This window comes from Vanellus vanellus (genome assembly GCF_965231255.1).
Source record: "Vanellus vanellus genome assembly, chromosome: 22".
In the NCBI taxonomy this organism is placed as follows: domain Eukaryota; kingdom Metazoa; phylum Chordata; class Aves; order Charadriiformes; family Charadriidae; genus Vanellus; species Vanellus vanellus.
In genome coordinates, this window is record NC_138927.1 from 8566581 (window position 1) to 8584813 (window position 18233).

Genomic DNA, 18233 nt, shown 5'->3' on the forward strand with positions numbered 1-18233 from the left:
CCACATTAAAAAATGAGGTGCCAAAACTTGCTCACTTTCTATCATTTTGCCCAAAATGAGGCAACGTACAAAAAGATGGGGAATTGCACACTTATGTAAGTGTAACAACATTACAACACATTCTCATGTTTTCTGCACTTACAAAAAAGTGGCATAGTCTTGCTGGTAAATTTGCTTCCAGTTCCCTTCTGCTGGGGAGACTGTTCACTGCCTTTGTCAGACACAGGCTAGTATGCATTCAAACACTGTATTTATTCCTGCGCTATCACCTGGATGTCACATCTACATCTGCTCTTGGGACAATCACAGAATCGTTATGGCTGGAAAAGACCTTTAAGATCATCAAGCCCAACCATTATCTAACTCTACTGGGTCCGCTTCTAAACCATGTCCCTGAACACCATATCTAGATGGCTTTTAAATACACCCAAGGATGGTGATTCAACCACTTCCCTGGGTAGCTTGTTCCAGTCTTTGATAACCCTTCCAGTGTAGAAGTTTATCCTAATATCTAACCTGAACCTCCCCCAGCGCAACTTGATGCCATTTCCTCTTGTCCTATCGGTTGTAACTTCTGAGAAGAGACCACTGTCATCCAAGTAGATTCTCTCCTGCTCTTCTGCACTAAAAAAATTTTCTACCTTATGAAGCACACATTGGGTTTCCAGGCCACATAGCAAAGATATGGAACAAAATATCTACAGGACTGTTTGGTTGGCTGTGAGGAGATATTAGTGAACTCGAATTTAAACTAGGCATCTAGAATCCTCCATCATCCAGCTGTTCTGCTGTATTTAGTTTATGTGGACACACTGCTATTTTCAAAGAAAAAAGCTCCATTACTACCAAAACATGGCAATATCTACTTCTTGTTGATTGTTGAGGTTGATGCTTGCTGTGTATACTCTAATGCAGGTGATCATTCCAAGAAAACCAGTGGCTCAAAACCAACTGCTAATTTCTGACCTTCATAATTAAGAGCGTTCTGGACTGGGACATTTGTACTACTTGTGGAGCTAAAGAAAGAACATAAGAAACGGGAAACAGCAACCCAGCTCTTCTGTGTGTGAATATACAGCTAAGTTTCGGTGGTGGTTTTGGGGTTTGTTTTTTGTTTTTTTTTTACAGTAACCATAATTTCAGATATTAAATAATTGCACTTAAAACTGGAATAACATGTACATAACTTGTAATTGTGTTCAAACTGTAATTACTACACATGATAAAATAAATTCACAACACATTCAGCCATATACTACTTTAGTAAGAATAATCCAAGTTCTGTGATTTCTACCACAGGTACACAGGCCCTATAAATATATAAGTATAATAATATAATATAATCCCTAACAATGGTGCTGTGGTCATTCACAAAAATACCCCAAGAGATTCCAACATTTCCGCAGAAACCTTCCACTTTCTTAAATTAGCCACTTCTAAGAGGCTGCATTACAGACCTCACTTCTAACTGTGACATTATAGGAACATTAGCATAGTTTGTGTCTACTAACCTACAAACTGCCTTCTTTAGAGCCATGATGGATACAGCACACGATAGATCACTCCTGTTCTCTGAAACTCAGATATCCTGACAAGAATAAAACTATGGCAGCAATTGAGCACCAGTGCAGAGACAGGCTACGCCGTGCATAGTGGTCATGACCTTATCAGTAGAGCAACGCCAGTGCCAATTCACACAGGACACAGGGCGAGGGGAAGGAAAAGCCACCACAGAAAGCAAGGCTGAGTCACGGTACAGTTAGTACTACTTTTCCCTTTTTACTTCTCTGAGACTCTGGCATCTTTGCCAGGACCCTGACGCCCAGAACTTGCACACGTCTAATTCGAAATCAGGACAGTGTGCTCAACAGACCCAGTGGAGAGTCAGGCTGTTTAATATTTTTTCTTCCATCACTGAAGGATTCCCTGCTGGTTGTAATCAAGATCCATAAACTTGTAACCCGAGTCAGTCTGAGCGCTGTGATGCCAGCCTCATTTATTGCTGCTAAAAACCATATGTACACACTCACTTGTGTTCAGATCTACTGTGCAAGAGCAAGAATTATATGAGCTTCACTTGGTTCACTTTTCAGCATCATGATATGATGATCCAAGGCAGGAGCTCTAACCCAAGAGACACAGAAAAACGAAACTGGACAAAGCTCTACACAGAACAATGCTGCGAAGAATGATCCTGAACTGGTCCCAGGGAATAAACTAAACTACTTAATAGATCCTTTTTGTCTCTTAACTTATATAATGAAACTTCCAGTTAGTGTTTGAGCAAAGTACGACAACAGTCAAAATCTTCCTCTGACAAACATGTACTCTAAAATTCAAGAAATGTACACACCAATGTAAATTTCACTTAATTTTTGTTTCTTAAAAAGTAAATGTCTTCACACTGAAATAAATGCAACACCAAGTTTATCTGACTGTACAGTCCCTTATAGAAAACAATTTATTTTAGCAACACGACATCTAATATTGCTGCACTACATTTTTTTATACATATGCATGTAAAGATCGGAACATCTCCTATTGTTTGATAACTCATTGCTCATTTAATTGGTTTGTGTTTAACAAAGTGGCTGTTTCTCAGTGGGGACTAACCACACGCCAGCTATCAACTTTAAAGTAAACCCAGTTATTAGTTAACAGTAGAGAAGCAATATGTAAGGCATCTTAAAGAATGCAAATCTTCATTATAAACTGCTGAATGGAAACACACAAATAGAAAGGCAGCAGCGGGCAAAGTTTTCTTGCACAGAGAAGAAAAATATGTATAAACCTCGCATTCCCCCCACCTTCACAGCAGTAACAGTATATAGAGGAAATAGACTTCTGATTTTTTTTTTTCTCATCACGAAGAAGGACACCTGCTGGGTGTAATCAAGGTCCCTAAACTCAGGGCTTCAGTCAGGGCGAATGCGGAGCTCTGGGACTGGCCGTGCTCAGTGATGCCAGCTTCAGAGCTGCGCTTGGCACCCCGCGCCACGACACTGTGTCAGCCTGAGCTACTGACTCACATTTCTATGTTCATTTATAGTTCAGTATAAAGTAGTGAAGCATTCCGCTAAATTTAAGACACTTTCATTACGTTTCACTAAACGTGGCATGGATGACTTAAAGCTGTAAGGCCAAGGTGTTGCACAGACAGGCACTGAGAAAAGTATTCTCATACCTCACAGCTTTCCTTTCTCTTCATCCTTCTCCCATAGGCACTGCCAGAAATTAAACTTGTCTGACAGGCCCCCCTAGCATCTGTAAAACTTTTCTTTATTATAAGCAATGAAGCTGAAATTTTCATGTTATTTGACAGTATTTTCCCTGCACAGTTGCATTCTCTGAGAATTCAAGTTCCCTTCTTTACTTGCCACATACACATCACTGTGATAATTCCTCTTCTATGTATTGATTATTTTCTTTTACACATTTGTTGTTCATACATTATGTACATCAAAATGACATTAAATGCCAGGGCAGGAGCAATAACATAGCTATATGTACTTACTCTGTGTGATTAATACTGAATGTAATCTTGCTCATGATATACTTTTACCTGTAAGTTATTACAAATGGTCTGAATATTTTCACTTCAAATTACCCTGAAGATGTCATAGTGTTTGCTTACTTCTACTATAAGTCTTTCTATCTGTCACCATTCGTCAGTGGTGTCTAGGCCAGAAAACATCCATTTGTACAAAGAGAATTCCCCTTAAAACAGCAAATGCTTTTAAAGTCGAAATGCTGTATTTGGGACGCTAACCTGAAGACCCTCCCAAGTGTGGGACTCTCTCTGAAATCAATGCCAGCTTCGTGGTGTAGAGGCATCAGACATGACTGTGGAACAAGAAGGATAATGCTGAAGGTGGGAGTGCTGTGGCCAACGGCACGTGCTTTGGTGACACAGTGCCCGTCGTGTGCGGTACAGGGAGCTCCGCAGCCTCTCCACCATGCTCTTCCGGATGCCATGCTGGCTCCTCTGCAGCACACCTTCACACCAGCTTTGGCACTGCCTTGTTCATATTTAAATGCACAGAGTAAGCTTGTTGAGAAAGGCACCATGTCTTCTTTGTTTATAGACAAAATTTAGCATAATATGGCTTCTGAGGGAATTAAAAGAAACAAAAATTTGCCTCCTTTACTTTGCAAGTTATAGTGCTTTCCATAATACAACACTCTACAGCAGTGCTTTACTCATAAGTTTTCATTTTTCTGCTTTCCTATTTCTGGCTGTCTGCAACGCATCCCCTCCTCAGATGTATTAAGGCTAGTGACTTTTGCTGGCGTTGAGCAGATTTATGTTTGAGTGCTTTGTGGTTTACTCGCTCATTTGGAAAACACTGAACAACCAAAAAAATTAAGAATGCTTAAAAATAATATTAATTTTTAAAAGTGTACACTGTAGAAATTGTGTCTTGCAATTTGGCTGCAAATGAAATTAGAGTTATGACATGTGGTTTCCACGCCCACATTAAGTCTTTCTCAATGTTCACATCAATGATACAAATTTGTTGTTTGTGAAGTTGCGCTTAAAACAAAAAAAAACAACCAAACCCCAGAATATCCACCAATGGGACCTCTTCAACTAGCACAGCCTGATCCATCTCCATTTCTCTAAGACTATAACTCTTAGGCTTTTGATTCCCTTAGTCTTGAAACTATAAAAATCTTATTTCTCTAAGCTCTTTTATTGTTACCCACATAGTCAATAGTGTCATTTTCATTCATATCATTCTGTAGGGAAGTAAGAGGAAATGAACCAGACAGAGCAGAGCTATAAATAAGAGTCAGTTACTCTGTTCCAAGTGCAGATTCAGCAGTATTCTTTTAAAACCACAGAAATACAGCTTGGGAATTATGGGAAGTTTTCTTCTTACTGGAGTTCTGAGATTAGCTTTCATGCAGTGCCCACCCTTTATTATTGACTTATGTGAATAAAAGATGCATTTGCTTAAAACTAGCTCTATGAGTACGAACAGCAGAGCAGGCTCACACTGCATGTACACACTAGCTCACGCTTAAGAGAAAAAGAACTCAAGAACCATAGAATTATTAAATACAAAGGATTCCACTTAGAATTACTTCTTAATATAAAGAGTTTATATTAAGAAGAAAACCTCACAGCAAATAGATTACCGTTGGTTCCTTACAGGCTTGCCATGCAACACAATGGATTGTTTGCTTTACAGCAAGACAATGATGTATAATACCAGTTACCTCTTTGTGTGGAATTCTGGGGAAAAAAAAGGCGCAAAGTCCACAGGCAATTTTGCTGGGCTACAGAACACCGCAAACACCAGCTTTATGTAAATCCTTAGCAACGAAACAGGCCTCCTGGTGCTCTGCCAGAGACTCATGGGCAGCAGCTTTTATCCTTCTCTCCAGCAGCGTAACGCGAGGGAGGCAGTTTCACCCCAACCGAGCTGCCCACGGCCGTGGCGGCGAGGGGCTCGTGCCCCAGCACAGCAGAGCCACTGCAGAAAACACGGCAGAGAGGGAGCCGGAGAACCACCAGGGGAATGTCAGCACAGGCGCGGGAGTGCTAGGAGAGCTGCACATCCCAGGAAGTGCACGGGGGCAGCTCCAGCGGGTTCATGACTGGGCACCTGTTCTTTGGGAAGATGCATTGATAAGAACTCACTTGACAAATGCTGGCAATCTCGGTGAGCTGCTATCGCTACACAAGGGTACGGAACGCAGCTCCTTTTCCACAGGTTACTCTGAAACCTGGGCAGCTGACCTTCGTCTGCTAATGGTTATGGATATCTCTTAATTTTATATTACCCTTGCTATCCGAAGGAGCAATTAACACAAAACTACAGATAAATATGACTAGAGAAGTTACAGACAAATGCTGGAAAGAGTCAGTTGAAAATCTTCTCTGAAACAGAAAATTTGTCAAAAAGAATCCTTTTGTTTCTGTCTACACACACACAGCTCCAGGACGAACAGAGGAAAGGCTCTCAAACGTAAGGAAACAAGAACGGCAGCCCTGTGTCGCACCCTGCCTGTGTCCTGTCTCGGAGAGCTGCTCCCCATGGGCACCCGCTGCAGAAAAAGCATTTGTGGCACAGTCCTCCCCGCGGCATCCCAACGTAACTTTCAGATATCAATATTTTAAAGGACTTTCAGAGTCAGAGGTAACGTATGGAACATACCAATACCTGCAAAAGAACCTATACTTCATGAGTCTGTTTTAGTCCCTTTTTGATCCTATTTCACGCTTCTGCTATCTCTGATATCCAATTAATTCACTATTAATTAAAAAAAAAAAACAAACCCAAAAACCTTATGGATGAAAATGTACTCAGTTGCCTCCAGTTCTAATACCCCAAGAAAGAGCAAATAACATTTCACTAGTCACAAGATCACACATGAGTTTTGAGAGTCTCTGTCTCTAGCATTGCCTCTCCCCTCTCTCGCAAGTCATTCTTACTCTGCCTATAGCTACGCTGTACGAAGGCAGTCTGTGTCTCAGATCATCCGTGTCAGATCTCTCTGAATCTTTTCTGGTTTTCTTCATACTCTTTTTGAGACTAAATACAGCATTCAGAATGTACCACATGTTGATTCTTCTAGTGGCATAATTATTTTTTGTTTCATTGTTTTTCATTGTATACAAGTTTCATTGTATTTCCAGCAGTGTGTTTAATTCTCTTTCCGTATCTCATTGCCCAACTTGATATTTTCAGCTGATGCCTCTGTAAAACAGAATTTATGAAGAATATGGAAAGAGCCTGCCCTGACAGTCCGATTCACATTTGTGAAGTGATGAGTTGGAGCCAAGTGCTGTGAAAACTCTATGATTTGATAATTAACACAACCCATGGATTTGCTAAAGTATAACTGATGCTGTACTTTACTACCCTCTCCTAGCCATTCATCCTTTGGATTAGGGTGACCGGATAGATCTCTAAGTTATAAGGAATAGGTTGTGATTAAATAAAGCATTAATGAAAATGAGAATTTCATGATCTAGAGAGAAACCTGACAGTACAGCTAAAACCACAGGGGAGCAACAACAGTAACCCTGAGTATCTCACCCGAAATTAAAGTCCTGATGAGCTCAGATATTGCTGCGCATTAACATCCAACTGTAAAAACAGAAGACGAAGAGGCAAACACGGAAGAGCAATATTGGATCCGTCCAACAGCAGCATCTCGGAGCCAGGCCAAGACAAACACTGTGCCGCAAACTGCCACAGAGACGCGAAAGCAGGCATGCAACATTGAAGTTTATGGGAGGGGAATGTTCTGCTCTTGCTCATTTATTCTGTCCTAAGAAGCTGGTATCTAAGAATGCGACTACATATCACACATCACTGACAGACACTCCAGAGATGAATGATATTAAAAAAACCAAGACCTGCTCATTGCCCAAGGCGCGTGGTAGTTTCTTGCCAGTTTATGTTTCATGCATAATGGCTCTGTTAGCTCCAACAACCTAAAAATAAAGCAATGAAACAGATACCTTTGGGACCCTCATAATGCTCCAGGAACAGGGAACCTTTTTGAGACCCACCACTGGCAACACTCTTTGAGCTGTTAAGGCACACATTCCACCACCGCTGCAAGTGGCACTGAGCTGTGGGGATGGGTGGAGGGTAGTTTTTACATTTCTGCAGCGTAAAGTTAGATTATACCGGGTGTCTGAGACTGCAGTCATATTTGTAAGATCAGTAAGCTTCCAGGGGTCACACTTGTGTATCTGTCTAACCGTGGATGCAAAAGCTAAGCTTCAGACATCAGTCCCTCAGACCAGCATTGCTGGCACTTTGTCCCAGCGTTACGGCTGTGCCAGCCTGCTTTGGTCCCGCACCACAGTGGCTCCCAGCTCACGCAGGCTTGGGCGCAATTGCTTCCCTGAACAAACCTCCCCTCGCCTGACTGCCAGGCCCTGGCTAAAAGGAACGGGGCGTGTGGTCTGAGCTGTGCTGGGCTTGCCACGAAAGGGACGTGTGGCAGGTCTTCTCATAAACAGGGGAGGCAGCCGCACAACCTTCACAAAGTTTATAAGCCAAGCACATGGCTCAAGACATCAAGAAAGCTCACACAAACATTACACCTCTTTTCCGAAAAACACGCTTAGTCTTGAAAGAGAAACACAACTTGACTCCAACAGGTGAGCCAAGGCTTACATCCTCCTTAGATGTCTGCTCTGTCCACATCTTCAAACACAACCAGTCTTTTGGCATTTATGAATCCACCTATCACCTGATCCTTCTCTTTACAACACCAGTAGAGGAGATGATTAGTTAATGGTAGTGGTAGGTCCAACTATCTCAAAGAGATAATCATGCTGTTACTTGAATCCTAAGCCTATACACTTTTTCTATGCAACAATCAAGTATTAATTCAAGAAACTAGCATGACTAGCTGCCCGGGGCAATGAGCAACGATGCTCATATTACCATGTTTCATGCAAAAAAGATTAGGAGAAAGGAATTTGAAGAATACGACTCCGCATATTCATCCATTTCTGACTCATGAATGAATGCTTATCTAACATTAAAACTTCCCTGATTTTGGCTAAACATACAAGCAGTACATAAAACATTTGTGAAAGAGGAAGCCAAATCAGACTGAACAGACAGAAAGAATAAAATGGGGCAGAGCCAAGAGCCTTTCTCATATCTGGTACGATACACCTGGTAGCAGCCTAACTGACAATGCCCCTCGCATGCGTACCCTCAGACTGAGCAGCACCAAAACCACCTTTGCAGCCAGCAAAGGAGAACATCCTGCAGTGAGGACAGGCGGATGCCCTACACTGCTGCAGGCTCATACTTGCCTATGTTGAAATTAAGCCCACCGCTTCACACAAAAACATGGAGAACACTCCACTGAGGAATGCTAGGGATATTTAGCAAAAACTTTGCCATCTCATGTTGGTATAAACAACTTTCTGGTTGTTTTATTTTTGACAGTAAAACCATTAGAGATGATGCTATGACTGGGAATCTAGACAGCATTTAGTGTTCAAGGATTCTGAATTTTAGTATTTCTCCTATTGCCTCGTTTATGGGAACTATTAACTGTAATTTAAGCTCAAAATGTTAAAAGCAGTATACAGATTTAAGGATTCTTTCATACCAATTAGAAATAATTTCTGGCTGCACTTCAATGAATAGGCTTTTACCTTTTGTTACAGTGGAAAATCACTTATCCACCGTAGCAATAGGACATCTGCATAGATTTGTTTCTTATTATCTTTAATGGTATTGGCAAATACAGAGTTAACACATTTCTGCTAAATATATCTGCAGTTGTTGGAATACCAGCTTCTAGGAAAATTGTAAGTTTAAGTATTCAGTTAAACCAAAGTTGCAATTTAATTAACATACTAGTAGAATATTCAAAGATGATGTCACCTCATCATTCACACTGCACTTGGAGGCATAAAGGAAGATCCTCTGACTTGACTCACAAGCAACCTAGAAATATCATGATTGCAATCTCTAACACGCTGGAAAATGCTAACATGTGAAAGGCCAATCTGTGCTTTTAAGAGAGTTTTGTTTCTACTGTTTTTAAGATGTATTTTCACTCCCTTCCTGAATGTGTAACTGATTGTGCATACATAGAAAATAAAAGTCAGCACTGATAAAAAAGGCTTAATTATTTAGTTTCAAAATTTTAACTGCCTATAGAGGAATAATGGAGAACAATGTCAAATATTCACTATCACGCTGTTTCATTGGTGGTCTTTGTCAAAACACAAAGGTTGACCTAAAACGGAGAGTTTTCCCCTGTGATTTCTCTACTCTGTCTCCCTGAATTGTCTATTCAAGTCAGTTTGTGTGGGCTGTGGCCTCTTAGTTCTCTGCAGGCCACAAGATCATGACCTTATGAAAATGGTTTCTCTTTTTTCTGCCACTCTGAATCATATTCTTAGGTTAGTGGAGAAGAAATTTTAAAAAGAGTTATCACAATTTTAGAAAACCAATCCAACTATCAGATCAGATTAGAAAAGACAATTTGCCTATCATTAGCTTGTTATGTATGTATTGTAAAGATCTTTTTCTGCTCTAAACGACAAACTGAAAAGAAAGGTTAAGCGTTGGCTTGCTTTCACCAGACAACTCTGTACATCATCTCACGTGGCAAATGGCCACTGATGAAAGACAGCAGTATCTAGATGTCAGCATCTAGAAGATATCTACTAACACAGAAGACTAAATTGTTGAGAAAATCGTAGAATAGCGCAAGTTGGAAGAGACTTTTAAAGATCATCTGGTCCAACCTTTCATGGGAAAGGAAGGCCAGATGAGGTTATCTAGCAACCTGTCCAATTGCACCTTGAAAACCTCCAGTAGCGAGGACTCGCCCACATCCCTGGGGAGGGTGTCCCAGTGATTAGTTCTTCTCATCCTAAAAAGTTTCTTTCTTATATCAAGATGAAACCTCTCCGAGTGCAACTTGTACCTGTTGTCCCCTTGTCCTCTTCATGTGGCTCCTTGCGAAGAGAGTGCCTCTGTCCTCTTTGTAGCTGCCATTTAAGTACCGGAATACTGCGATGAGGTCCTTCCAAGCCTTCTCTTCTATAGGTTGAAAAGGACTAACTCTTTCAATCTTTCTTCACAGGGCATGTTCTCCAGCCCTTTGATCATCTTTGTGAAGTCTCTGTGGACGCTCTCCAGTCTGTCTGTGTCTGTTTTTGAACTGTGGGCAGTAGAACTGGACACAATACTCCAGGGTGCAGCCTGACAAGTGCTGAGCCGAGTGGGATGACCACATCTCTATTTCTGCTGGTAATGCCCCTGGAGGATGCAGCCCAGGATATGATTTGCCTTCGTTGCTGCAGCGGCGCACTGCTGACTCATGTTCGGCTTGTTGTCCACCAAGACACCCGGGCCCCTTTCAGCAAGGCTGCTCTCCAGCTGTGCAGACCTTAGCCTGTACTGGGTGCGCTCTTTGGTTATTTCATCCCAGGTGCAAGACTTTGCACTTGTCTTCATACTGCTCCTGCCAGCCCACACCTCCAGCCTGTCCGGGTCTCTCTGTAAGGTGGCCTTCTGACATGTCCACCTCACCACCCAATTTAGTATCATCTTTTACTAGGTAAAATGAGCAACAATCCAGAGCAAGTGTACCATGGTGTTCTTATAGTGCTGTCTCCACGTGGAATGACAAATGAGTCCAGGGCTTAGAGGAGAAATTGAACTAGACATAACCACCACACCTGGAACCCAATCGCCCGCACTATGGCACTCATGGCACTTTCCACAGCTCTGGCAATTGTCTTGGCTGTCCGTTCCTCCCCACAGCCCAGCTGCATTCCAGACTCCCACTGGTTCATGCGATATAACAGCTAATGAAATGTCTACAAGCACGTCTGTGCTGCAGGATGAATTCACCCATCAGTGACATGATGCAGGTCCTCTTCTGTATAGCTGTGTAACATGCTTCAATTTTCCTGCTGGCTTTGTTGTTAACAGACAATTTGGAGAATTATTGCATTGCTGGGGAACCATCTGCCATCTCCCACCATCACAGCTTTGAAGAGTACTACGTAGCCTTTATCATGTGAGACTTCATCAGATGATGTCCTAGCTGATTCTGGGAGAGCCTCATCTGCTTGTCTCATCTCAATAATCTTCCAAACTAGTTTTTAAAGGTTACAAAAATGTTAAGTAATGTAGGCAGATTCAAGACCTCTGTAAACAAAAGGTAGCGCACATCCTCTGTTTCCTGTCCTATGACAGTACTGTACTGGAAGGGTAACCAAGAGGTAAAAAACTATATTTCAAAAAAACCTACAGGCAACTGTGATGCCTCATGACTATGGAGAGGTTAGGAGAAACATTTAGTCCGAAGTTCTGCAATGATCAAAACCATGTATTTTTGGATCCTGGAGTCTTTTCTCCTCCTTTTTTCTCTTCTTTCTAGATACCAGTAGCAATCTGAAAAAAAAAAAAACAATCACAAAAGCTACTGATAATTTGTGCAGCTCTCAAGTTGTCTGGCATTTTAAGCAATAAAATAATGTTTTACATCCAACAACTGTCGAGCAAAAAACACCTGTGACTCTCCACTAATGTTAACACAGCTATATTAAGAGGATTCGCCCCAAAACCTTTGACTATATTCTGAAGGAAAAACTGGTACTTTCAAGCACTGTTTTTATCTTTATTAGCTTTTTCTTTACTCGCTCTACCCTCTTTTTTTTCAGCTCCACTTCAGTGACCATATATAATCCCAGAAATTTATTTTTCATTCATCCTTTATATTGTTCCCTGGCCCCTTTGGGCTGCTTCTAGTACCTCCCTACTCACTGTTCCAGAATATATTATAAAAGCAATTTTGGCCGACTGCTCCCACAAGAGTGGACCCTTGGCAATGCCTTACGTTGATCTAGCTGAATGAAGGAAGGGGACTTTATTCATGTTTCCCTCATGCCTGATGCACAATGCCACCTCAAAGAAATTGCTTTCAAGTACTTTATTTTGACTACGGTAACACAACTCCTATTTTCACTGGGTTTTTTTTTGCCTGACAAAGTTATAAAGATTTCCTTTGGAAGATAAAAAAAAAAAAAGTCTGAAAGAATTAAATTGATTAGAATTGGCTCTCAAATGATCTGGTAAGGGCTTTTGTAACTCAAATCTTATTTGCTGTGGCATCATCAGTTAATAATGCAAAGTGCAGTTTCAGCTCATCCTCTCGTACACACTGTACATGCACACAGTTTGCACAGTCTCACCAGGAACTGGAATGTAAGCACCTGCAAATAACACAATGCTTGGGCAAAACTTCAAGTCAATTAGGCTAATCATGCCACTTAAGTGCATAAAGAAGATACCAACTGAATTTAGTTTGCTCTCTACTGCACACAGATTAACAGGCTGGTGACCACTTCAATATTAGTACAGCTACTTTGGAAACGCTTTAATACTGCAGCATAACACATTTAAGTGCATGTACCGTGATTTTGCAGTAGAAAATAAGCAATCAGCTTAAAACAAGCATCTGGTATGACTGGGAAAAAGGCCGAAATATGCAGAAATGCACTGATGTCAAGTCAGGAGATTTAGGAACTGTGACACCACTTAATTAAATGTTAAGCTCAGTGCTAGTCATTTGGTTTGGTTTTTTTCCCCTCTTTTCATTTCACAGACCACCATTATTCTATTGCAGAAATGGTTTCCTTTTAGCCACCACCATTGTGTGCAGCAGGTTAGTCTCAACCTGGCTGATGAAAGATTTCATAATTTATAAGGGGTTTTTTCCATAGGTTTATGGGGCTTTAATGCCACTGGTCCCACCTGCAAGAAGCCAGGTACCTTCCCCATATTCCTCAGAGTGCTGTAAAAAACAAACTATACAGAAGGCAGGCTCCTATCAAAAGCTGGATTGTAAAACATAACACAGAGAGGTTGGAAACATACAGCTTGTACTTATACCTACAACAATAATTTAGAACAGATATTCCAGAACACACAGAAATCAGTGATAATAGTTGAGAGATTGTCCTCATATGGGAAATGACGTTGCATGGATCTTTCTTTGTCCCCCAAAACTATTTTCAGGTGAAAATGCGCTTAATAAGAAACATGAGATGTAGGATCAGAGTGTGTTACAATATGATGATTGGATGTAGAATCCTCATAGTTTTGTTTCTTATTTACATTTCAAAATATTTTGTGTTTGTTTACATTCTGGCTTTACTTTCTCCAGTTCTGTATGCCAGCTGATGACAAATCTCACCATTTCTGGGCCAAATGGACAATGCAGCTGCCCAGGAGTCGTGAGAGTGTTTTCAAACGTATACTGTGCTGTCACACCTCCCCGCTCTCTCGTCCTTGGTACCAGCAGAAGTGACCTTGCCAGCACAGAACTCAGAGAGAACGTTGCCTCTGGCCTATTCAACGGGCACTGGTACTGTCAAGGAAAGGTTATTCTGGCAGGACAGGCGAGCACGGCTCTCTTCTGCAACATTACACATAAATGGTGAAACTGCATTATGAGTTTTCATTACTTTTATAAGACTGTCTTTGAGAGGAGCACTGAAATGGAGAAGTGCTATTGTCAAGATTTTACACAACAGGTTCTGAAACACAGGGGATTATGGTTTGGTTAACGCATAGAAGTCAACAGGGAGTTCCTACTAACAAGGAACAGAACTGCAGTGTTCAGAATTCTCCGCTGGTACTTCCGCCAGGGGGGAAGTCATTTCCCCTCCTTTGGCATGTGGAAGCGAGACAGAAGAAAGGCTTGCAAATCGTCCTTCTGGTGCCAGCAAAAGAATTCTGAGGCACAGACATAAATACTTGTTCTGGGACAACTCCTCAGAGCTCCATGTTTCTTTTGAACAACAAGGGATTTTTTTCTTATTGATTGCTTTTTGCAATCGAGCTTACCAAATAGAACTTCCCTTAAATGATTATTCCAACTAATCTGATGGAAAACTAACCTTGTTATATTTATTGACAGAACATTGAAATAAATATTGTAGGTCTAAAGGGAATGTTTCAGTTCACTGATAATTTTTTTTAAGGAAATAGCAATCACACTATATTCCCCTTGGCATATCATGCTGGGAATAATCTGAAAAAATGCTTACCTTGTTCACAATGCATCTTAAAAAAACCTTCTTACAGTCCCCAAAGAGCAGGCACCCTTTAGAATAAATCTGATCTTGAGCAAACAAGCAATTTGCAATTTTAATTGTTTGCAGAATTCTCCTTCTGTGCTTGCTCAGGAAATAAAAAGAAATCAGTTCGTGCTTTTATCTGCAGCAATGAGAAGACGTGAAGTTTGGGGGAATGTAATTTGCTTCTTGGGGAATGGGAAGGGCTTAGAACCATCTATTGGTAGTTTAATAGATTTCACTGAATCTTGCAGTATCCTTCACTACTTGCTCCTAGTAGATTGCTTCTTCCAAGGCTTGTAGTCAAAACACGAGCTTAGCCAGCATCCTTACTGCTCATAACTCTGCTCTGGAACCTTACAGCAGGATCATTCATTTGGCAGAGAGTGGGATGAATGATACATAAACTAAAAGAGTTTTGGGGCCAAGGAGGAGAAGGGTACAGTGGAAAAGTGTTGAGGGCCCTTGAATGTAGGGAAAGAAACTATTTCAAAAATTATGCATTGGTCTGAAGAAAAATATATGAACCTGAGCAGAATTTTGCTCAGTTTTGCTAAATACGGTACTTGGTATGAAAAAGCTTATCACAAATAAGGCAACACTCAGATGCTTAAATGAGATTGTCTCCCCTCAGCAGCATGAAGTGAAGAGCCACCACACACAAAGAGCCAAATGGCCTCTTTTGCAAGATTTATAGGCAACGCACCAGGCCAGGTTCTCTGACTTCCTAAAGACAGTAATTTGAAATAATATGACATGATAAATGCAAATGTATTACAGTGCAATGCCACACAGCTCCCCAAAACACTGTCACTTTCATTATCCAAACAGCCTGACATTACCTATTTCACTGAAAACCTAAAAATTTTTTTGGAGGTTTTAAAACCTGAAACTAAACCTCAGAACAGAAACAAACAGAAAAAAACCCAACCCAAAGCACCAAAGGATACTCCAGTTAAAGTCTATACCACATGTGAAAGCACACAGCAGAAATGCTTCAAGCTGCATCTCAATTTTATCTACCTTGAGGGTCCCTCACTGAGTCAAAAGCATTGCTAAAATTGTGAGGAAGCTTTCTGTGATTAGAAGACCAATGCCTAGTTTGACCAGAGATACAATGTGATTATACTCCTCCCACAGGACCAAGCATGAACCTCATCTGTATATGGCTTGTAGCTAAAGAGCACTTCTACTCAAAGTAACTTATTCCTTGCCAGGGGTTATATCCAGTGTGTTTTCTGTGGACATTATGTATAGAGACTTTGTACGCTACTGAGAAAAGAGACAAGTGAAGCCTTCTGGACAGTATCTGTTCGTGAAGAACTACAGGATTCTTTTCAGCTCTGTTCACTGTTGAAGCTTTACTTGAGTATGCAGACTCTCAGGATTCTTGCAATGAAAGAATTGTTTTGTACAAGTTTTGCAGCAATAATGATTTCTTCCCAGCATACTGTGTTTTGGCTAACCTTGGAAAGTATTTATGAATTCACACTATCTATGACTGTGTTATATGTAGATTAAGCCACTGCTTTTGATACACCTCTTCCTGCTGTCATTGTATAACTATTCAAAAGAATAAGCACTTATTAAGTAAAGGAAACCAAAAAGTACCTCTTATTGGCAAAGCTGGTCGTGATCTGGTGTTCATGGTTCCTGGCTACCCACTTACTGTCCCTCGCTGGAGATACATATGTTTTCCCCAAATATTGGTGAAGGCTCTTTTAATGGTCTGAGGGAAAACGTTTTGGAAACAAACATGAGCATGGCTTCTTTCTGCTGGTTGTCTGGTGTCTGTTTGCTCTGTGTGTGTACACACACATGGACAGGGGAATGCCCTGTATTTCTCAAAAATTTCCATTTAAGACAGCACAGTCTCTTTGCACTGTGTTATTTGTACTTCAGAATGTGGAGGGTTAGTATAGGAAGAAATGGAGAACAGTATGGTCACTCTTTCTAAAATCCTTTTCCGATACTTAAGTAAAAGATTACAGTTCTTCTCACCAGCAGTATTCAAACTTGCTTCATCAAAATTCTTAAGCATATATTGACTATAAGTGCATAACAATATAAAGTATCCTTTGTAAAAACAGAAATCCCTCAGGATCTATGCATGACCTTTTAACATCTTTATTTCCTGGAAAACATAGAATAGAATAGTTGCAGCTGGAAAGGACCTACAACGACCACCTAGTCCAACTGTTACCTGGTCTGATAACAAACTTAAAAGCAAAAGGAAAGTGGTCTAATCAACATATACTTTGGGCCTTGCACACTGCCACCTCGTGGTAATTCAGACCCAAATTCTAGAGCTCACGACCCACAAACACTAAATGTTCTCTGGAATACAAGAAGGCAACACTATTTCCTGGCATCATCTCCTAGAGACACCAATGAGCCAAAATAAGCATGTCAGTTATACAAACCCTTGTGTTGCTTTCCACTTTAAAGGAAATGCTTGTTGCATCATGTAGCGGCTGTCTCAAAAGACCAACTCATTAATTTGGGGCTTACACTGTTACACTGAGGGTCTACGAATTTCTACAGAACCATTCATGACCGAGTCATTAAGAGGGCTGTATACTGAAAGGTAGATCATCATTTAAAATGCCATTTTAGATAAAGCTAAACTGAAGCAAGGCAGTCAAATGACTTTTCCTAACTCCCAGATGGGTAGGAACGGAAACAGGAAGCACTGGAGCTGACTGTGGTAACATCTACACTAGACCAAACCTGCGTTAACTACAGTGAATTTGAAATCTTCACCCTGGAATAAGGACAAGATGCTTGTAAGGCTTGCAAGGAAAAAAAGAGCAGGAATACCTCTAGGAAAATGAAAACCAAGCATTGCTACATCTCCCTGAACACGCTGAAGTCCTTCCAAGGTAGTGCTAACAGCCTTTTGGCTCGCTGGCGTGCTCATCAGTGAAAGCACAGTCACTGCAGCGCAGGGTTCGGCTCGTCCGATGGCCAACCTGTGCTCCTGCACCGCAGGTGCTGCTTTTGAAAAGGGCTGTACACGGATGCAGTACAGTGGCATCTTCAGCATTTATCCCCTGTAAAGTGGGGACAGAGGAAATAAGCGTGTTTTACTTGCATGATGCTGCGCTTTGTATCATACCAAGTCAGATAAATCAGGATGTGGATTTCACTCTGCTTCACTCCTCAGACCATACTCTACGCCACTGTATCCCATGTGCTGATTAATGCAGTCCGTTTGTACAGACGTAAACAACCAGCTGCTGATGATGACACCTTAGTGATATCTTGGAGAGGAACTCTTAAAATCTGTGAAAATATGAAATACAGATACTAAAACTAATGAAGTGGATCGGAGAACTGTTCAAAAGGGGTCTGTCCTAATACCAGTGCCAGTAGCCGTAACAGCAAAATCAGGAACTATGTAAGAGTGAATATACAAAGCCAAACTAAAGCTGCATCCAACTCATGATTACGTGTCTAACAGAGACTAACAGCACACACACAAGAAGACCACAATAACCACGGAAACGTTGCTACCCCTAGATACTTCCCAACCTCCAGCATCCTGGTGGTGCTGGCTTTCCTTCAGGAATTGGTCCATTCATTTTTGAAAACACATGGACTTCGAGGTAGAAGAGAACAGAGGGACAGGTCGCCA